This window comes from Stegostoma tigrinum, chromosome 15 (genome assembly GCF_030684315.1).
Source record: "Stegostoma tigrinum isolate sSteTig4 chromosome 15, sSteTig4.hap1, whole genome shotgun sequence".
Lineage (NCBI taxonomy): Eukaryota > Metazoa > Chordata > Chondrichthyes > Orectolobiformes > Stegostomatidae > Stegostoma > Stegostoma tigrinum.
The window spans coordinates 24,363,707-24,386,614 of NC_081368.1; the positions used below are offsets into that span (position 1 = coordinate 24,363,707).

Below are 22,908 nucleotides of genomic sequence, written 5' to 3' on the forward strand. Positions count from 1 at the left end.
TATCTTTGGGAAAGAGAGGGAAAATAACGGGAAATCAGCCAGCAAGCCCCAGCCCCAGAGGTTCACCGCTGTCCAGTGACCATCATTTGAGTGGACATCCCGCAAGGTTCTCAGCGATATCCTCCCACAGTTGAATAGTTGATCACTTGAGAGTGAGAAGCTGTCACCTGAAAGATGTGCTGGCAGGTGTCTTATGCCATTCAGTAAAGTCGGTAAGTTCCCATGAGTCAGACTAGGAAGGGAAGAAGTGAAAGAGTACGATACCGATCGCGATCATGGCACTTTCTCTCTAGCGCTTATACTGAGGAACAAATAGCTGGACACACGGGTTATTAGCTGTCTAATGTGAATATGGGGAAGAAGTCCAAGTCATCACAATTTACAGTGAATCAGTTTATTTTGACAAGAAGAAATGAGGAAGTGCACACTCGCTCGCACAGAGTCTCCTGTGAGTAATTTTGATAGGGGCAGACACATCGTTGGAGGTTTTACTTCCGCTCTGTCCGCCATCCAGCAGGAACAATATATACATCTCAAAAGCAAAGCTGTGGGACCGATTGAGAGGACTGCAGGGATGCAGAGGCACAGCTAGCCGGTGAAGGGATCCAGAGGTATTTCATTTAAATACATCACACTCCACCTTCCTTGTTAGAATTGCTGCAGCGGGGCACTAGCTCAGTGCAGCAAAACGACAGACTGAAATGTGCAGAGCACGGTGTAAAGCCCTCAGCATGGACAGAGCAGCAAGCTAGAGTAGAGGCTGTCAATCTGCCTGTTTCTCCGAGAAGAGGGCTTTGGGGCTTCTGTCGCTAATCCTAGTCTGCGGATTTTGTTCATTTTTACAGTCGTATCTAATACGCTGTAGAGCACCGGGAAGTGTTTGGTGTAAAAGTCTCCTTTATACTTCTGTTTAAGAAAACGGCTGTCTGTGAGCGCACAAGGGGACTATGCCCATAGCTGGGGAAGCCTCGGAGGCGGCACCGGTCAGTTACAAAGCGGGGATCTCCTCTTCCAGTTTGTTAGTTGGAGCAGTTTGGATTACACCTGCTGTTTTATAGATGGTTAGTATGTACAAAACCTCGCCAACATCCCCCCCCCCCGACCCCACTCTCTCCGGATCTCTATGACCTGGGTTTCAATCGCTGCTTCATGTTTCCAGGAAGTTTCTGTGTTTGTCAACTTTCAAGAGAGGAGTTTTTTTCTTTTTCAGTTTAAGTAACATGATAATTTCACTTCTGAGACTTTGCCGCACGAAGTAATTTACTTTCTGCAATGCGCAAAGTTTCTACCTTTCGTTTTGAGAGTTTGACGCTCTAGGAATTAATTCATCTGCAAATGTCAGATTAACAATAACAATACCCAACAATTTGTCCTGGATTATGGGTTAAAGTAATAGGTTCTAAACACCAGAGATAATGGGAACTGCAGATGCTGGAGATTCCAAGATAATAAAATGTGAGGCTGGATGAACACAGCAGGCCAAGCAGCATCTCAGGAGCACAAAAGCTGACGTTTCGGGCCTAGACCCTCTCTGATGAAGGGTCTAGGCCCGAAACGTCAGCTTTTGTGCTCCTGAGATGCTGCTTGGCCTGCTGTGTTCATCCAGCCTCACGTTCTAAACACCTTCTGTTTTCCTGCTGTGACAGTAGTGTTTTATTGCATTCTCACCCCACCCCACCTTAAATCCAGGCCAGACCCTCGTCTCTTCTTGTTGCTTATTTGTCACCATTCCCTCTGTGAGCTGGTCTTGACCATGAGGCCCAGAAACTGTTCCCTGAAGCTTGCTCTCACTAGAGTAGGTACCTGACCACTTACCTCAATCCCCCATGCTTACATCTAGATCTCCCTTTCAAACTGGGCTTTAATGACTATCCCCAAATCCACCAAAATAAAAGTCCACCCCCCACCCCATGTCCTTGCAATCAAACTCTCAAAGTGCAATCTCCCTTTCCATTCCAACGTCCTGTGTGTTGTATCCCAAATCCATGACATCTACCAAGCAACTGTCAGTTTGAATCCCAGCAATTAGATTTCTCCACTCTCACTGCATGACACGGAGACATAGAAAATCAGAAGAGGCCAGAATGACAAATCATATTCATGTGAATGCAACTATGGTCATGATATCTCCTTGTCCCCCTGAGGCCTTTCAAATGGCCAACTGTTCTATCTTCCTGCAGCTCCTCTCTTCAGTTATCCAGTTCAGCAGATTACCTTCACTTTTAGCTGTGGCATCAGAATCCCTAGTTGTTTCTTCTCTTCCTACCTGAAGCACAGGTCACCTCCTAAAATCCCACAAGAATTCATCTTTGGCCACATCCACTTTTCATTTACACGCGGCTTATTGGCTACACTATTCGTAGAAATCAATTCAGTTTTGTGTCACTGCTGATCACATCCAGGTCAAGCTGTCCTCCACTTCTTCCAACTCCTTGGCTGTTTCTGTACTGTCAAACTGCTTGTCCAATATCAAGTCTTGGATGAGCTAAAATTTTCTCCTTAACATTTGTAACACTGCAACCATGGTCTTAGTTTTCAACATAAAGTCTATTCTCATACCATCAATTCTAATCTTCAAACTAGCCACTGCTGTCAGGTGAATCATCTTATTTTCTGCCAGTCTACTTCCACCTTCACGATACTGCCCATCCCATCTCAGCTCACTTGTCCACCTTCACCCAAGCCATTTGTCACATTCAGACTATTTCAATGTGTACCCAGCCAGCCTCCTTTACTTCACCCTTAGTAAACATTAGCTCCGTCAAAACTCTACTGCACATGCCATGTCTCTGTGAACTTCTTCAGAATGGCCACACCCTCCATTGAACTCTCCCTTCCTATGATTTTGGTTCCTTATGCATCCTCCCTGTCTATCACTGGTAGTTGGCATTCTGCCTCTCCATCTGAAATCTCCTTCTTTACAACCCTTCTTAAAACTCAATTGTATGAATAAGTCATCTACTCAGTGTCATCTCTGGCTTTTATTCTATTTCTATTTCTCTTCTCAAGCAACCTTGGTCATTCTTCTGTGTTAAAAGGGTTAAACGTAATCAGAAAATGTAAATTTTCATGTATAATTATTATGGGATACAAGTTGCTATTTGGTTCATTGAATCCACACCCTCCTTTGCAGAGCATCACAATAGTCCTATTTTCCTGTCTTATCCAGGGTGTTTATTTCCCTCAAGTGCCCATCTAATTTCCTTTTGAAATCGTTTCATTGTCCTCCGTTTAATCACCATGAAAGACAGTGAGTTCTGTGTTTTTGCCATTTGCTGGATAAAAGATATTCTATTGGTTGTGATCTGGAGGTTGAGATAGTTCTCAAAGTGATCTGTTTTTGTTTCAGAATGAACCAGTGAAATTATGCACCTCAAAAATGTATTAATATTACATGCATTTTTTTTTGGAAAACATTGCTGACTGAAAGTAGTAGTTTATTTCTTGTGGGGTTTGTATATGGGTTCATGTGCAAATTTTACTTCATTCCACTCCCCCCTGCCCGTTCTAACTTGTAATCAACTGAGTCAATTAGTGAAAGAAAAATGGTTTCATCATTACAGAAAATATGAAAAACAATGTTTTCTGCTACAGAAGTGAATGCATAATTATGTCAGCAAATGTGAAATTCTGGAGACACTACTTGCAGTGCAAACGTACCTCATAATATGCGAACAGTGATGTGATGAAGCTGCAGGTCCTAAAGTGAAAACTATGACATAAAAGAAAAAAATGTGCCCTAACTACAGCACGTTAGAGGATCCTGAAAATTGTACAGCTGTGATTCTGTATTTTCTGAAATCCAAATATTACATAGAATAGTTTGAAATTAAACTACTTGCAGCACGCCTTCATGTCATTGTATTTTACAACAAATTAATTTAAAACCTATAAATATAATTTGTAATTTCTTGACATTTTACTTGTAATATTAGTTTCCTGCTTGTAAAATTTACGTATCCTATATAATTCTGAATCTACAAATTTAAACTATAATGAGATTTCATACCTTCTTCCATTGTCCATTTCTGTTTTGAATAAGTTAGATATTCTAAATGTATCAATAGGTTTTGTGCGTTATTCCCAAATGTAGTCCTCGACACAGCCAGTTATGTACTATATTTGCATTTATCAGGGGCAATATTTATTTAGCATCTTTTAGGTAATAAAAATGTTCAAAGGTGGGTCACAGATGCATTAAAAACAAAATCTGACACTATGCCACATTCGAGGGCTTTAGAACAGATGACTGCAATTTGGCCAAATCATGAAAATGTTACTTAATCCTGCTAATTTCGTTTAACAAATGCAAAGTAAAACAAAACAATGATTACAGTAAAATAGAAAAAATGTAGGATATCTCAATTTTCAACATTCTTTTCTACCACCAACACCACCCCCCCAACCCCTGCACAAAACCAAGGGTCCTTACTCAAAACATCAACTTTCCTGCTGCTCCGAAGCTGTCTGGCCTGCTGTGCTCCCCAGCTCCGCACTGTGTTTTCTCAGAGTTCATGACATTTCTTTTCCAATTATTTACTGAATAGAGGAGTTGTGGATCGCTTAGCAATGTAGTGATGCATCAGGGCTTTACGAAAACTGAAAGTACTGCAGATGGTGTAAGTCAGAAACAAAATCAGAAATTGCTGGCAAAGCTCAACAGGTCTGCAGCATCTGCAGAGAGAAATCAGTTAACATTTTGGGTTTGGTGACCCTTCCTCAGAAGTGTTGAAGTTCTGAGGAATGGTCACTGGACCTGAAACATTAACAAAACCATAGAACGTAGAACAGTATAGCGCAGCACAGGCCTGTCGGCCCACAGGTCTAGGCCCGAAACATCAGCTTTTGTGCTCCTAAGATGCTGCTTGGCCTGCTGTGTTCATCCAGCCCCACACTTTGTTACCTTGGATTCTCCAGCATCTGCAGTTCCCATTATCCCCGTCGTCCCACAATTTTGTGCAGACCTATTATCCTACTCTAAGATCAAACTACCCTGCATACCCTACATACCCTAACACTGATTCTCTTCACTGATGCTACCAGATTTGCTGAGCTTTTCTGTTTTTGTATCAGGCCATTACAGTTGCTTTAAGCTGTAAGCCTATATTTTTGTAAGACTAATCTTCTTTAATACATGTTCAGTCAGAAAACCTTTTCACTATATGACATAGAGACAGTTTCAGAACTGGAATATTTTTGTACACTTTTCTGACCATATGAAACAGCACTTAATCAATGATAGGGATAGTTGGCACGTAAAATCTAAATCACTTTGAAATAGGTAAAATCAATAAGGGTTTGATAAACCAAATGCATTTCCAAACAGTCATGATATTTAAAATGAATCATTGAAAGATGGTTTAATATCAAATAAAGTAAGTATTGATATTGTATATGGACACAAAGATTTTTTATTAGTATTGTACTAAAATCTACCCTGAAGACAGCTTTAAATTGATGGTTATCAGTGTAGCCTTGCTCTTTCCTTCATTGATTTTGTTTTTGTGGGCTTTATTTCAATTTTACCATTCAGAAGCCTTTATTTTATTGTGAAAATTATAGCCTATAAATTGTTTCAGGGATATCAGCTACATTACCATAGGGACTGGAAGTGGGAAGAGAGAAGGAAAGCGGGTGGGAGAGGTTCCTAATAACACACATGTGAGCTATTGCTGATATAGTTATTCACCAAGTGAAGGCTTGGGCTTGAAATTACATACAGTTATGGAGCTTTGCCTTTTGCTACAGAAAGTCACGCAGATAATTTATACATTAAGTGCTATTGCTGTTAGTTACCAAAGGAAGCACATCTGCACCTTATATCTCTTCAATTCTTTTCAAGCTACTGTAAAAAGACTAAGTTATTTTGCTGTCCATGGTTCCTCAAGGAGATACTTGATGCTGTGTGCATAGGCACCAGTACCTTAATGTTTTGGTGTGTGCAAAGCTGTGCTGATACCTAGAAGAGACTGTCAGAATGTTGCATGATGCAATTGAGTGCTGATTTGCTCAGGGACACTTATTTTGGTGACAGTCTGTTTTAGATCTACATCCACTAAGTGTATCACAAATCGATGCACTGCATCTAAGAGATATTGTACTATGAAGCAATGTTTGCCTTCAATTTAATGTATTTATCACTAAAATTAAATGTATCAGTAATTAAGCGTGCCATCTACATGACACTAAACCATAATTAATTTACAATCTTTTCTTACTGGAAGTTTAGCAGCATTGTGATTCAATTGAATCTGATGTCATTGTTCTGTACATAAATTTAAAAAAGGGTAAGATTCCTGTGCCCAGAAATATTAAGATGGCCACTATATACCAACGTACTAGACTGCAATAAATATCGGATGAAGGGACACAATCTGGATTCAGGATATAAACAAAACTAAAAAGACAAGAGAAAGCAAGAGTGTCATGGAGGAGATGGTCGTGTAGTGCTGATGTAATTCAACTTGTAATCTTTAGGCTAAGATCAGTGCTCTTAGGACACAGATTCAAAGCAACCAGTGGTATTTGTTGTGTTGCGTAAATCCCAGGCCAAACACAGTGTACCTTTAAGACATGTGACATTCCAATATAAATGAATCTGCATCACCTTCACTATCAGTAGTAACTACAACAGCTCAAGGGGGTTATAGTGATGCCCTGCTTACACTTACTTTAACTTTGCTCTGTGTAATCAGTAAACGCTAAACAGACTATGTGTAAAACTGAGATATTATAGCAGTGTAAATAGTCAATGTTGTTTAAACAATTTCAAGTCATCTGTCTCAACAATACCCAATCTCCATGGTACATGTTACAAGGATTAAAATTGGAATAGGAATGGACCATTCAGCTCATCAAGCCTGCACTGCTATTTAATACAACCTGCTCCTATAATGCTGCTTGGCCTGCTGCGTTCATCCAGCTTCACACTTTGTTATCTTGTATACCTTGTTATCTCAGATTCTCCAGCATCTGTAGTTCCTACTATCTCTGATTGAAACTATGATGCTTTTTGTCTACATTGTCCATATAACTTTTGGTGCCATTGGTTAAAAGAAATCTATCAAACTCTACTATAAATAACCTCCAAGATTAGGCTTCTTCAGTCTCTGGAGTCAAGAATTGCAACATTCATAACCCTCTGAATAAAATAATTTCTCATCATTTCAGTCCGAAAAGGCATTTTCCTTATTTTTAAATTGTGCCTTCTGGTTCTAGTGACACCAGCTAGGGGAAACATCTTACTTGCTTCTGCCAAGTCTGTGCCTTTAAATATTTGTACATCGGGAACACTTGGGCTATATCATGCTGGCAGTGGTGTTTTACACAGCAATCACATCAGAATTTAAGTTCAAATTAATAAGTCTGGAATTGAAATTAAAAGTGCCAAGAAATGAGTATTTTTGTAATATTTATCAGAAGTTGCATTTTTTCCAAACAAAGTTCTCAAGGATTGTTGTTGTACATATTAAGAAACTTTTGCCTAAGTCTTAAAAATGAAACACTTTATTGTTTCAATTTCTAAGCGAGAAAAAATATATCAGAACTCACAAATGAAACAACAGTTCTAATATTGGAAAGCATTTGAATTTATCTGCATGGTGACCTGACATCAAAATTTCACCCCAATTTATTTTTGTGATATGTTTAGCTGAATCATGTTAAGGATAATTTTTTTTAAATGATAGAGAATTGTCAATAGGAAGCCAAGAATTGAAAATTAATATCAAGAGAGAATTGAAATGAATAACTAAAGATTTATGTATGTTGTGGCTGTAGATGCCATATGCTGTGTTTTATCTGTTTGTTATCACTTGGTTTATGGATGGTGAAATGTCATGCAAGATATAAAAATTTAAATTGCAATAGTAATATACTGTGTCTTAAATTATGTTTTGTTGTGGATTATTGTAATCATGGTTTTGTGCCATTGAATGCTACCACCCCGTTCTGATTTCTAAAACATCATTAATTAGAATTGAAAATTGTGGGAAGGGACAGATCCAGGAACTGTGCATCTTAGTAACTTGTACAGATAATACAGTTTCTCAGCCCCTACCATTTGTTGCTTTGGTCAGTATGTTACTCAGTCTATTACTTTTAATCAATCAGTAAAAGCATTCAGGGATATATTAAAGCTAATGGGGGCGGAAGATATCAGTCTTTAAAGTAGTAAAAGTACATACATGTCTTCTTCCCAACATTCCTGGTAGTAGGAAGTACCTTTCTACAAATGTTGGTGACAGGCATATCCTCCTTGCCTCAGTTTATTCCCAAAACACTGGTTTTAAAATATAATTATGTCTCTGGCAGTAGACATAGAAGCCTAGACTTGCACTGAGACATATTATTAAAATATTACTATTTTTGGAACATTGACTAAAGCTGTATTGGGAACTAAGTGGCGAAGCAAATTAGTTCAGTTTCTGTAGCTTAATAATTGATGTAAATGAGCCCCTTGACTAATACAAATACACTGAAGAATAATTCCCTCAATTCTTCCTACCTTTTCTTAGATATACAAATATCCTACATATACACACCAGTGCATTTGTTTATATATATCCATACCTCTACAATTCAAATAAATGATTAAAGACCACATGGCTTTTCTGAAAAATAAAATCAATATTTCCTCCTCTTTCTATTGTAATGATAACTTATTTTTATGGACTGCACAGAGAATCTGATATTTTTACACATGCAGTCTGTAGGGATGTTTAACAATAAATATACTCTCAATACCATTTGTTAGTTTTACGCCATCCTCACGTTGTTCATAACAGACACCGATGGAATAAAGCGATAATTCAAGCCATGGGTTGTGCTGCTTCCAATAAATTGTGAATAACTTCTAATACAGCGAAGATCATTTTTGTGTAACCGTTTGATAGTGCCTATTATAAGTACAAGTAGCATTTATTCCCAGTCCTACAAAGTAAAATAGAGGTCTTGATGCTATCGTTTTACAATTATTCAATTTTGACCAGTTTCGTTCTTCATGGTTCCTTTTGATCTGGAAAAGGACCTTTCAAAATATTTGACGTTTTTTAGCAACAGTTTCTTCATTTGGTATCATTAGGAAAATTACTTGATCCAGCAACTCACTCTTGACCTCATCAGCTGATCTTAATCCATAGAATTGATGGATAATATTTGTGTAATTACTGGGAAAAAAATCTGCAAGCTAACAGTTGTGGTCTTTGTTCAACCACTTGTCCTTTTAAAGGATACCACAGTTTGAAAGCCTTAACTGTGCAAACTCACCAGTGGAGCCAAGTGGAGTAGGATTTGGAATAATTGGCTTGTTGTGCTATAGTCCTACACTGGCTATGTCCCTAAAAGATACATCATTCTGAGGAGAAATCCTTATACACTAGAAGAAGGCAGAATTCAACCTATTAAAAATTTGCTAAAGATTTGAAGAAGTATTGTGTGTTTAAGATTGAAAATTATACTTTTATGTTAAAATGCTCATAAATGAACTGAAATGGACATGGTATGCTAGGATCAGATGGTGAGAGCATGAATGATGATTTACTTTCGCAAGTAGCATTCCTAAGGAACCTCATTGATTACTAGCTAATTTATACAACTTTACCCTTTGCACTCCTCCTTTCTCAATAACAAAAGCACGCGGATTAAGGTTCATCGTGCATGAAGTCTCTGTACATATACGGATGTAGTCCTTTGTAGAATGATGGCCATTGTGAGATGGTTATTAGTAGTAAATGGAGTATGTCTTCATTTCTCTGAAGAATAACACAGATTATTAATGCTTGGCACAAATAATCCACGCTAGTTAGGTTCTTGGTTTATGGATTTTGTTTGCAGCCAAATAGTTTTGTATTAAAACATTTCCTCCATGATATCAATGCAATGTTTAAGCCATAGAAGTTCAAAATACCTAGCATCCATGGACTGATGAGGTCACAGCTAATGGATTTCCAGTTACTGATACATGCAGGAGGCCAAAGAGACCAAAAATCGCAAAAATTGAGTAAAATTTCAGGCATAATAAGAGTGTATTCAAAGTAGTGACAATGGGAGAGCAACACAACAGTGAACAATGATTGTTACTTGTTGATGATTGTGGAGATTTGCCATCCCCACATGAGCAATCATAGTCCTCACTGGCCAAAGCCAGGAAGCTATCGTTGTAACGAGTGAAGAGCTAAATGCTGTGCACCCTGCCACCCATCATGGCTCCCTTGTGCTTCCCCTATTGCGGTCCATTTTCTCCCATACTATGACGAAGGGATGGATTGAATTAAATGAAAGTGGCCAGTACAGTTGTTAGTGCTGGTGCAGGTGAAGGAAAGGTAGTGAGGTATTCCAAGTGAGTGGACGGTGCAGAAGCCAGATAGAGTTAACAGTGTTGGGGGATTAGGTGGGTGTGAGTGAGAAAAGGAACATGTTATGAGCATTGGCGAGATTAGTATGCTAAAACCCTTGTTGGCAGGTGGGTGCAGTAGAAGAGAGAGAGTGAGTATGAGGTAGCACTGAAAGGATTGTGGAACTTACCATTGGAAAGCAGAGAAGATCAGTCACTGACAGTCCTCCTGCATTCCTAAGTGTTTCTGTAGATTGTGGAAACAACCCTGACTCAGGTGGCAACCTTGGACCAGGCTGGTAGGTCTGGTGGCACAGCCTCCTCTGCTGGTCTTGAGGGAAAAGGACTTCACTCCTCTGCACCACCCTGTTCACTAGGATCTCATGGTCCCTGTTGGTAAAGTTGGATGACAATATTTTTCTGCCGTGCGGCAATTGAAAGATACCATGCAGGGCAGTTCCAGACTGGCAGTTGACCAGGTTCACAACTGCATTCTAAATATGGTACTGCTGTGGGGAATCCTTGTGAGTTGGGGCAGGGTGGGGGGAGGGGAGTGGGGCTTGGGGTTGTGTAGTCCCAACAAGGTAAGTGCTTATGCCGTTGATGAGAGGGACCTTAGAACAAGTGAGATGCCATGGGGATGTGGTGCACAGGTGATAAGGACACTCTCTGGAAGTAACATGAGAAACATTGCTCGGCCAGGTGGACAGAAACTTTTGATGAAACTGAACAAAATTGACAATTAGTTGATTTCTGGCCCAGTTTGGTCCATAGTGTTGATTACAATAGTATCCACTGCATTGTTCCCAAAATAGTAGCTCTTGAACATGTGTAGCCATTAATGAGAGGTTCCCCAATTCATTTGCAAGGAAATCATTAACTTCGTGATTTCAAGGTTGTGGCCTCCCAAATAGCTGGGTTTTCCTTTGTTGCCAATTTTAAAATTGAACTTTCTCCTTTGTAGCCTCCGGTTCACTCCTTGGAGGTTTCCTTCTCCCCCCACTGCCTCCGCTTCCCCCCCCCCACCAATCCTGTTTGCAGCACACCTCTTCTCCATCTCCCTTGCAGCCTCTATCACCTCACATCCCTGTTGTAGCTTTCTTCATCATCTTTCCTCTTGAAGCCACCCTCCCTCATTCCTCTGTCCATCCGTGTCTGTTTTATTTCCTTTTTCACTCACACTCATACACTCACACTCACATTCATACTCACACTCACACTCACTCATCCATTCATTCATTCACTCATTCATTCCTGTCCCTCTCCCACAACATGTGGAGCCTCTTCCTGCCCCTCCTTTCATAGAACATTGGACAGTACAGCACAGTATAGTCCCTTCGGCCCACGATGTTGTGCCGAACCTTTACCCTAACCCTAAGGTCTATCTAACCTCCACCGTTACGTTATACCATCATCCATATGCCTACTAATAGCCACTTAAATGCCCCTAAAATGCCGACTCCGCTATCCTCTCCGACAATACATTCCACGTCCTAACCACTCTCTGAGTAAAGAACCTACCTCTGATGTCTCCCCTATATTTACCTCACTCACTTTAAAACTATGCCCCCTCTTAACAGCTACCTCCACCCTAGGAAACGTCTCTGGCAGTCTTCTCTATTTATACCTCTGATCATTTTGTACACCTCTATCAAGTCACCTCTCGTCCTTTGTCATTCTAGAGAGATAAGTCCCAGCTCTCTCAACCTTTCTTGTAAGATCTTCCCTCCATTCCAGGCAACATCCTGGTAAATCCCCTATTCACCTTTTCCAATGCTTCCACATCCTTCCTGTAATGAAGCAACCAGAACTGGACACAATATTCCAGATGTGGCCGAACCAGGCTTTTGTATAGCTGGAGCATGACTCCACGACTCTTGAACTCAATCCCTCTATTAATGAAAGCGAACACACCATATGCCTTCTTAACAACTCTATCCACCTGGGTGACAGCTTGCAGGGAATTGTGGACATGAGTCCCTAGAACCCTCTGCCGCTCCACACTGCTAAGAATCTTTCTATTAACCCGGTATTCTGCTTTCAAGTTTGTCCTTCCAAAATGAATCACCTCACTTTTCAAGGTTAAACTCCATCTGCCACTTCTCAACCCAGCTCTGCATCCTATCAATGTCCCTTTGTAACCTAGAAGAGCCCACCCTACTGTCCACAATGCTACCCACCTTCATATTGTCTGCGAATTTACTAATCCACCCTTCCACTTCTTCACCCAAATCATTTAGAAAAATCACAAATAGAAGAGGACCCAGAACAGACCCTTGTGGTACACCACTCGTAACTGAGCACCATGTTGAATATTTTCCGTCCACTAAAAGCCTTTGTCTTGTAAGGGTCAGCCAGTTCTGGATCCAATTTGCCACATCTCCCCCTCTCCCGTGGCTTCTTACCTTCTGCATGAGCCTACCATGGGGAACCTAATCAAACACCTTACTTAAATCCATGGATAGCACATCCACTGGTCAGCCTAGCAGCATCAGGCATGAGTGAGAGCCAGCCTGTGATTAGAGGAGCAGCCTCTCTGAGATTCCGTTCTTTCTAATTATGGCAGTGACTGTTCTCCAATTGGTCGCAATGTTGACTGAATTTTCTCAGGTATTTTGGTGATGTTCTGACTCCAATTTCGCCCACTGCTTCTGTGTATTTTGAGCCCAGGTTGTCTTTTATGCTGATTGTCTTTGGTTGAGACTTAGTTGGACGAATTGACTATCCAAAGCAGGCTAAATGAAAATACGCAAGAGGAAAGAATGTAATGTCAAATTGGGCCACAGTAAGGCACTGTGAAATTGCTAGCAAGTTTGCTTCTTAGGCCAATGAACTTGAAGTCTGAGGCCATTAAAACATTACTGTTTAAGAAAGCTGGCTGAGCACAAATTAGCTGTCAACATTCTTATATTGCAGCAATGGTTACATTTCAAAAATTACCTAATTTGCATAAAGTGCTTCAGGATGTCCAGTAGTCGTGAAAAGTGCAGTGCAAGTTTTTTTTGTCAAATAGTCATTTTTTCCACATGCACGGTTATGATTTGTTAAATCAAACTGACACTGAATGTCAGCTTAGAAAGTATTCTGACTGGCCATTTTATGTGATTAGTTTTGTTGCTCGTCATGATTGTAAGTTATTCGTCTTACTCCTAATGTCTGACTCAGGTCTTGAGAGGAATTTTGTCACTGTTGGAATAAACCAAGGCAGTGCATCTTTCCAAATGTATTTATCAATGGGCACCAAATTGATTGCTATTATTCTGTCACTTGTCGGTGACATAAAACGGCTCTGTCCTTTCGAGTCACTGTGATAATTTCCGTTTAAAATGTCTGTGAAGCAATGAAATGAGAAATCAGTCCATTATGGCCCAATGTGCAGCTTTTGGTGACAATTTACTGATCCGGATCTGCTTATTTCCGGATTTTAACCAGCATTGGAGTGGGATTTCTAACAGCTGGAGCAATGTTAATCAAGTGGTTCAAGGAATATATTAAAACCTTTATTTATTTGTTTTTGTCTGTTTTAAAATATGACATTAGTGCATCTACACCCCCATCCCCAAGCCCCGCATAAAGAGCCCAATGTGTTATCCCCTGATGGCCAATTGAGAGAAAAGGAGTGTTAGGTTATTGTAGTAGTTATAATGAGGTCAGCCTGGTGGACTTCATAGGATATGAGTTCCCTGATTGGGGCTGTTTATGAGATCCAATCAGGGAGCCCTGGCTGACAGATAAGAGTGTTATATAACCTGTTCACTCGAAGAGCTGTCTCTGAGGGAAGTGGATCAGTGCTAAAGACTTTCCACATTATAAGGGTGACTTAGTGAGAGGATATCAGTCTGTATGGAGCTGTTTCAGTGGTGATGAGAGAAAAGCACACTCCTAAACAGTCATCTTTGAGTTGGGGAAAGCATTTCTGAAATGATGCTGTTATTTGGAAAGCTTGACTTGTTTGATTCTGCCATCAAAGACTGGGCCTAGTATGTGGAAAGAATGTTTTATTTTCTTTGGGCAAGTCATTTTGGGACAGATAAAAAGCAATGAGTAATTCTCCTGACAGCTTGTGGACCTGCAGCCTTTTTAGTTATTAGGAATCTAACTTTCCCTGAGGCACCAGATACTAAAACCTTTCAAGAGTTGATGGATTTAGTTAAGGAATATTGCGACCCTAAGCCTCCTCAAATTCCGAGATGCTATAGGTATTACTCAGCAATTCAAGAATCTGGGGAATCCGTATCAGGAATTTTGATGAGGTTAAGATGCCAGGCAGAGGCACATGACTTTGGTTTAACTCTTCATGAGATACTAAGAGACTGTATATTATGTGAGATTAATGATGTAACTATGCAAAAGCGCCTACTAACTGAAGCCCAGCTTGGCTTCAAACAGGCATTACAACTGGCATTATCATTGGAAAATCCTGCAAGTGGAGCATATGAGTTATAGGGAATTCCGAAGGAAGTGGACACTCTTGCCAGCCAGATGAGTTTGGGGAACACCACTTGAATGAAGGCAAATGCATAGCCTCACTCAAGACATTTCCTAAATGGAGGGACTCTAGATCAGCCACAGAAAAACCTCAGAACAAAGCCAAGCCTTAGCAAAATGGTTCAAATTTTCTTCAGGACTTGGGCTGGCAAGCCAGTTGAGTTGCTGCTGGTGTGCAGCCTTGAAACAGCAAAAGAATCCCACTGAACTGAGTAAGGAAGCTCGTAGGCTGGTATCTAGCTGAGTGCACACCCTGGAAAGTCCACCTACATCTAGTTTGGACCAATTAATTTGCTTAGCAACATCCAAATCAGAACCAATCAAAATAGATAATAAAGTGTGAAGCTGGATGAACACAGCAGGCCAAGCAGCATCTCAGGAGCACAAAAGCTGACGTTTCAGGCCTAGACCCTTCATCAGAGATCTAGGCCCGAAACGTCAGCTTTTGTGCTCCTGAGAAGCTGCTTGGCCTGCTGTGTTTATCCAGCTTCACACTTTATTATCTTGGATTCTCCAGCATCTGCAGTTCCCATTATCCCCAATCAAAATAGATGTCTGGTTGAGTGGTCACCCTGCTCTAATGGAGGTCAGTATTAGTGTGGCCATTTTGGTGATCGTAGAACCAGTCTTCAACAAAATTCACTCTGGACTCAAACTCTTAAGTTTGCACAAGACCTTGGTTAGACAGAGAACCTGTACCATGACACCTTTACAGATTAAAGGTACAACTTTCGTTCCAGTCTCTTATGAGAAGCAGCTGGTCCAGTTACCACTGACTGTGGTAAAAGGCTTGTGGCCAAGCTATTATCTTGGATTCTCCAGCATCTGCAGTTCCCATTATCTTTGATGGAGGTGAAATTGGTTGAGATTCACTTTGATTGGCTCAATTTTTTGATTATAAAATGGCTGCCTGAGTGAAGTCCTAATTAACTTCCCTGATGTTTTCAGGAAGGTCTAGGGACAATCAAAGGAGACAAAGTCACCTTGCATGTTGACCAGGAGACAATTTCATGATTCTGCAAGGCCCTACCAGTGCCATTTGCCTTATGGGCAAAATTGGAGGCATGAATCAGAAGGCTGGAAAGCGAAGGAATTAACAAGCCAGTCCAGTTTGTGGAATGGGCAGCACTGGCCGTATTGATTGTGAAGCCCGAAGGGTCGGTCTGCCTTTGTGGGGATTTTGAACAAACAGTAAACTGCTTTTCACAGCTGGATAAATACTTAATCCCTCACATAAAGGCTTTATACACAAAGCTGGTAGGGGGCAGTCCTTCACAAAGCTGGACACAAGCCATGTGTACATGCAATTGCTTTTGGGTGAGGATTTCCAGAAATATGCTACATTTAATACCAATAACGGTTTGTACCATTATACGAGCAGCCATTTGGGGTATCGTCAACTTGTGCAATTTTTCTGTGGATGATGGAGAAGATTTTACAAGGTCTACCCCAGGTTGCCACTTATCTAGATGATGTGCTAATAATAGGGAGGACCAATAAAGAGCACTTGGAGAATTTGGATATAGTCCTTAGATGTTTTTCCCAGACAGGCGCATGCCTTAGAAGGGTAAAATGTGTATTCCCGGCACCCCAAGTAACCCACTTGGGCTACACAGTCGACAAGACTGGAGAATGCCCATTGGAAGATAAAGCATGGGCAATCAATGGTGCCCAGGCTCCCATGTCTGCAGCAAAGCTTAGGCCTTTCCTTGGGCTGGTGAATTAATATGGAAAGTTCATACATATCCCAGCTTCCATCCTGGCACCTTTGTATCAACATTTAAAAAGGGTCAGCCTTGGAAATGGTCACATAGCCAATTCATAGTTTTCATGAAAGTGAAGTAACAGCTTTCATCCTCTAAGGAGTTGGCACGCTATGATCCCAAGTGAGATCTGGTATTGACATGTGATGCCTCCCCATACAGCATTGGGATCGTATTAGTTCATATGGGGCCCCAATGGAGAGGAATGCCCACTAGCACATGCATCCAGGATTTTGGCTAAAGCAGAGCATAAGTACAAACACATAAAGCAGGAAGGTTTGGAGGTCATATTTGGAGTCAGGAAGTTCCAGCAATGCCTTTACAGACATAAACTTGTAATAATAACAAACCATAAACCCCTGCTAGATCTACTTAAAGAGGACAAGGCAGTGCCACTCATAACTTTGGGCCAAGTTCAGTGGTGGGCTCTAATTCTAATTGTGTATGATTACAAATTGGAACGCTGTCCAAGAGGCCACATAGCAAATGTGGAAGCATTGAGCTTCTTCCCACTGACAGATGCATTGCCAGTGTACTGTCCATGGAAGACTCAGCAATGGTTTTAAATTTTCTGGACACACTTCCTGTCACAGTTGACAACATCAGACTTTGGATGTAGAAAGATCTGGTCCTGGCAGAAATGAAACAGCTGGTGGTAATGGGGAAAGCCAAAGGGCTAGCACACCCAGAACTGAAGCCTTTTTTGACCTGGAGAGACCAGATCACAGTAGAGAATGGCATATTATCATGGGGAGCAAGGGCGATTGTCCCAAGCAAAGGTGGCCACCAGATACTGGCCTAACTCCACCAGTGTCATCCAGGGGTTTCTAAAATAAAGATTTTATGTCTGGGATTTGTTGCATACATAGCCACCTTGATGGGTCAGTGCCCAGAATGCTAACAAGGACAAAAATTATCGCCAGCAACTCCCTCACATTCATGGGAATGGCTGAGTAAACCCTGGACTCGGTTACATTGTCAACTATGCAGATCCTTTCATGGGCTCAATGTTCTTAGTCATTATGGATGCCCACTCAAAGTGGCTGGACTTGCATAGAGTTCATTCGCCAAACACAGGGACAGTATTATAAAAACCGCGTGCATCTTTTGCAGTACCCAGACTCCAGGAAGTGTTGTTAGAGATAATGGGCCGTTGATTATCAGAAGTGAATTTGAGAATTTCCCAAAGTCAAATCGTATTCAACCTGTAAGGACAGCTCCATAGCATCCATCGTCCAATGGTGTGGCAAATAGGCCAGTCCAAACTTTGAAGACGGGCTTAAAAAACAGCCCACAGCTTCATGAGATACAAAATTGCCCCCGATCCTCTAGGACCACTCCTCATAAGTCTACAGGGATAGCTCCAGCAGTGTTGCTAATGGGCAGAAGATTGCACCTGGTTAAATCTAATCTTCCCTGATCTGGAGGAAAGGTGAAAGGGCATCAGGAATGCCAATGCTGGATACAAGACTCCACCAAGCAAGAGAGACGGTTTACTTAAAGGGACAAAGTTTGTTGTAGGAACCACGGGAAAGGCCCTGCTTGGGTAAGAGACAGGTCCAGTGATGCATAATGTTCAGATTGGTGTGCGATATTGCCAACTTGTGCAATTTTTCAGTGGATGATGGAGAAGATTTTACAAGGTCTACCCCAGGAAAATAAGCATGTGGACCATGTGAAAGCTGCAAATTTGCAAACAGTGCGGGAGCAAAACATGTCTGGTTCCTTGACTGCCTTTTCGACTGTTCCAGAACCCGTGGTTCTCCCTCTCCAACATGCACAGAAGACATGTTGGAATTTGAGATAGAATGAATGTCATCACTTTGATGCCTTTGTTGCCTGAAGAGGAGAATGAATTTCATCTGAGATACTCCGGGTAGAGGAGGTGAGCTACTGTGGGTTACACGCTACCCATATCAGAGGCAGAGTTGGAGGAACCTGACTCGGTGTTAAAACGCCCCAGGAGGAGGTACAGAAAAAGGCCTGTGTCCTCGGACTCAGAGGGGGAAGGATGTAGTGATTGTATTGAGCTCTGCCAGGTGGACTTCAGAGAATTTGTTAATATTCAGCATCAGGAATGCCAATGCAGGGCTGTTATTCTGGTCCTGGGAGTCCTGACTGATATCTTGTTCACTCCGGGAGTTGGTTCTGATGAAGCTGGATCAGTGACAAGGACTCTGCATGTGTAAATAAGGGGTGTCTTGGTGACAGGAAATCGGCCTCTTTAGAGTTAATTTCAGTTCCCTCTATGAGGCTCCATTCAACTGCTTTGGCTACATTACAGCTTATTATCCCACATACTTGCTGAGCCCTGACGAAGATGTGGATGAGAGGATTTAGTTTTAGTAAGAATTGTTGTATTGCAGTATGTTTTTATATGGGAGAATTTGATTAAAGTATTAATAAGCCAGTTTTACATTTCACAGGATTGCATTGTACTTGGGCCAAAGGTTATGTGTAGACAGCAGGGTTTACAAGGGCAGTGTTCTGTGGAACACATTGACAAATCGACAAGCCCTCCTGCTACTCTTTTGAACTCTTGAAACAGAGCTGCAAAATAGCCCAGTTATGTGTATGTAGAAACAAACAGCGAATGATTTGTAAAAGTCATAAAGATTACATTTATTCCTGTAAGACTCGTGTTTCAGTGAGTCAGTGATGTGCTGCACAATACTTTGTGGGCCATTCTGAATTTCCTGGATGCCTAAGGACAGCTTAGGAAAACTGAACACTTAAGGGTAAGTAATTTAAAAATAGATGTATAGAACCCTTATTCTGTGTGTGAGGCCCGGTATGCACTTGAACCAGTGAGAAACCATTGGTTTCTTATTGGTCTTTACCATTAAGTCTGAGGAGACAAAATACTTATCAAATTTTTGATCAGTTTTCCTTATTCCTACTTTATATGTTAGACCTGACTTTACAATGTAGCCTGCAGAAAATTAAAATGAACTTTTAATAAAAAAAACTATCAATAAAATCGACAACTACTTTAAAAATAGGGATTTACAATGTAAATAGACTTATTTAAACATCCGACAACTTTTTGCTCACCAAGGAGTTTTCTGATGTTTCTGGTTCTCTTTTACACAGAAACCACTCACCCATCTTGAATTGCCTTCATCCAATTTGACTATTGTACCATATGGAGCTGTTGTATTATTTTGAAGACATGCAGATATTGATATGATAAGAAAGCCAAGTAAACATTGTCTATTTAGGCTTCAATAAGGTCCTGCTCATGAAGCTAATCTGTAAATTGGAAGCCTCTGGTACTATTGGGTATATACTAAAAACTGGCAGATTGGATGTTGATAAGAATTTAGTTATAGGTACATCAAAAACATTGCTATCTGTTCCAACAGATGGGAGTGGACCATATGGTTCACAAAGCATATTTATAGCAAGGAAGAAATGTATAAAGAAACAGTTCTTCTAGAAAATGGAATACATGATAGCAACCTTTGTATTTGATCATGAAATTAAGGGCCTGACCACTTATTTGTGTCACTGTCATAACATTACCTGTCCCTGCCTGAGCTCAGCTGCTCATGAAAGCTCAGTTCATGTTTTTGTTACTGGCCAGCCTCCCACATTCAAGCCTCTGTAAAACTGAAGTAATCTGAATCTCATATGTCTTAACTCACATCAAGTCAAAAATGGTCTGAGGAGAGCCAGGAGGGGGCACGAGAAAGGCTTGGCAGAAGGAATCCGGGAAAACACAAAGGCATTTTACACTTACGTGAGGAATAAGAGAATGGTCAAAGAAAGAGTAGGGCCGATCAGGGATAGCATAGGGAACTTGTGTGTGGAGCCTGAGGAGGTAGGGGAAGCCCTAAATGAGTTTTTTGCTTCTGTCTTTACGAAAGAAACGACCTGTGTAGTGAATGAAACCTTTGAAGAGCAGGTGTGCATGCTGGAATGGATAGAGATAGAGGAAGCTGATGTACTGAAAATTTTGTCAAACATTAAGATTGACAAGTCGCCAGGCCCGGATCAGATTTGTCCTCGGCTGCTTTGGGAAGCGAGAAATGCAATTGCTTCGCCACTTGCGAAGATCTTTGCATCCTCGCTCTCCACTGGAGTCGTACCTGAGGACTGGAGAGAGGCAAATGTAATTCCTCTCTTCAAGAAAGGAAATAGGGAAATCCCCGGCAATTATAGACCGGTAAGTCTCACGTCTGTCGTCTGCAAGGTGTTAGAAAGGATTCTGAGGGATAAGATTTATGACCATCTGGAAGAGCATGGCTTGATCAAATACAGTCAACACGGCTTTGTGAGGGGTAGGTCATGCCTTACAAACCTTATCGAGTTTTTTGAGGATGTGACTAGTAAGGTTGATGAGGGTCAAGCTGTGGATGTGGTGTATATGGACTTCAGTAAGGCATTTGATAAGGTTCCCCATGGAAGGCTCATTCAGAAGGTCAGGAGGAATGGGATACAGGGGAACTTAGCTGCTTGGATACAGAATTGGCTGGCCAACAGAAGACAGCGAGTGGTAGTAGAAGGAAAATATTCTGCCTGGAAGTCAGTGGTGAGTGGGGTTCCACAGGGCTCTGTCCTTGGGCCTCTACTGTTTGTAATTTTTATTAATGACTTGGACGAGGGAATTGAAGGATGGGTCAGCAAGTTTGCAGACGACACAAAGGTCGGAGGTGTCGTTGACAGTGTAGAGGGCTGTTGTAGGCTGCAGCGGGACATTGACAGGATGCAGAGATGGGCTGAGAGGTGGCAGATGGAGTTCAACCTGGATAAATGCGAGGTGATGCATTTTGGAAGGTCGAATTTGAAAGCTGAGTACAGGATTAAGGATAGGATTCTTGGCAGCGTGGAGGAACAGAGGGATCTTGGTGTGCAGATACATAGATCCCTTAAAATGGCCACCCAAGTGGACAGGGTTGTTAAGAAAGCATATGGTGTTTTGGCTTCCATTAACAGGGGGATTGAGTTTAAGAGTCGTGAGATCTTGTTGCAGCTCTATAAAACTTTGGTTAGACCGCACTTGGAATACTGCGTCCAGTTCTGGGCGCCCTATTATAGGAAAGATGTGGATGCTTTGGAGAGGGTTCAGAGGAGGTTTACCAGGATGCTGCCTGGACTGGAGGGCTTATCTTATGAAGAGAGGTTGACTGAGCTCGGTCTCTTTTCATTGGAGAAAAGGAGGAGGAGAGGGGACCTAATTGAGGTATACAAGATAATGAGAGGCATAGATAGAGTCGATAGCCAGAGACTATTTCCCAGGGCAGAAATGGCTAGCACGAGGGGTCATAGTTTTAAGCTGGTTGGTGGAAAGTATAGAGGGGATGTCAGAGGCAGGTTCTTTACGCAGAGAGTTGTGAGAGCATGGAATGCGTTGCCAGCAGCAGTTGTGGAAGCAAGGTCATTGGGGTCATTTAAGAGACTGCTGGACATGCATATGGTCACAGAAATTTGAGGGTGCATCCATGAGGATCAATGGTCGGCACAACATTGTGGGCTGAAGGGCCTGTTCTGTGCTGTACTGTTCTATGTTCTATGTTCTAAGTTTTGTTTGTCCATCACTCCAATGATTTATTTTGGATCCTGGTTAAACAAACCATGATTTCAAAATATCCTTGCTTTCAAATCCCTGCATAACTGCACCTTTTCCTATTTGTAACCTCTTCTAGCCCCTTAAACATCTGAGATATTTGTGCTCCTTTAATTCTGGCATTGAGCCTCCCCAATTTTAATTATTTTACCATTGGTTCTGTCTTCAGCCATCTAAGCTTAAACTCTAGAAGATCCTCACTATTCCTTTCCGCCCCTCTACCTTTCTCTTCTCTTTTAAGACATTTCCTACAAAATATGTCTTTGATCAAGCTTTTTTCATCTGCTGTAGTATCTCCTCCATGTCACAGGGTCAAATTTTGGGTTGTAACCCCTATGAAGTGCCTAGGGATTTAGTATCATAAATGTGCTATATAAACGCAAGTTGTTATTGTACTTTAGGATGCAGGTTGCAGTCAAATTACCCCAGCTGCCAATTGCTTGTGAACCAATGTGCAATTTATTTAGGTGTGATGACCATATCAAACGGCATACTGGCAGCCAGGCTGATATTTTAGGGCCCTATCTCTACCAGTGGAACTAGACGAGTGGGACTCAATTTATCCATGGGGAAGGATATAGACTCCATAGGAAACCTTGACCATAAGTAACTCTCCCATCGACATGTATCGGCAGGTCAATGAACACATCCTGAGCAAACACACACCTTTTGCAGGCTGAAGTCAAGGTATAGTATAATCAGCCAGCTGCTAAAGTAACCAAAGTATATCTTTCTGAAAGTAGTGTATCTGCTGA

The 22,908-nt window shown here is 41.3% G+C and overlaps 1 protein-coding gene across 1 annotated transcript in view; it reads left to right on the plus strand.

Annotated features, from left to right (window-relative positions):
- The first annotated feature begins 471 nt into the window (after positions 1–471).
- The window catches only part of LOC125458730 (serine/threonine-protein kinase PAK 3), a 241,769-nt gene continuing 219,332 nt past the window's right edge, over positions 472–22,908 (plus strand). Inside the window, exon 1 of the mRNA XM_048544262.2 lies at positions 472–611. The gene's annotated coding sequence lies outside the window, so the exon portion shown is untranslated. The remainder of the gene's footprint in view (positions 612–22,908) is intronic.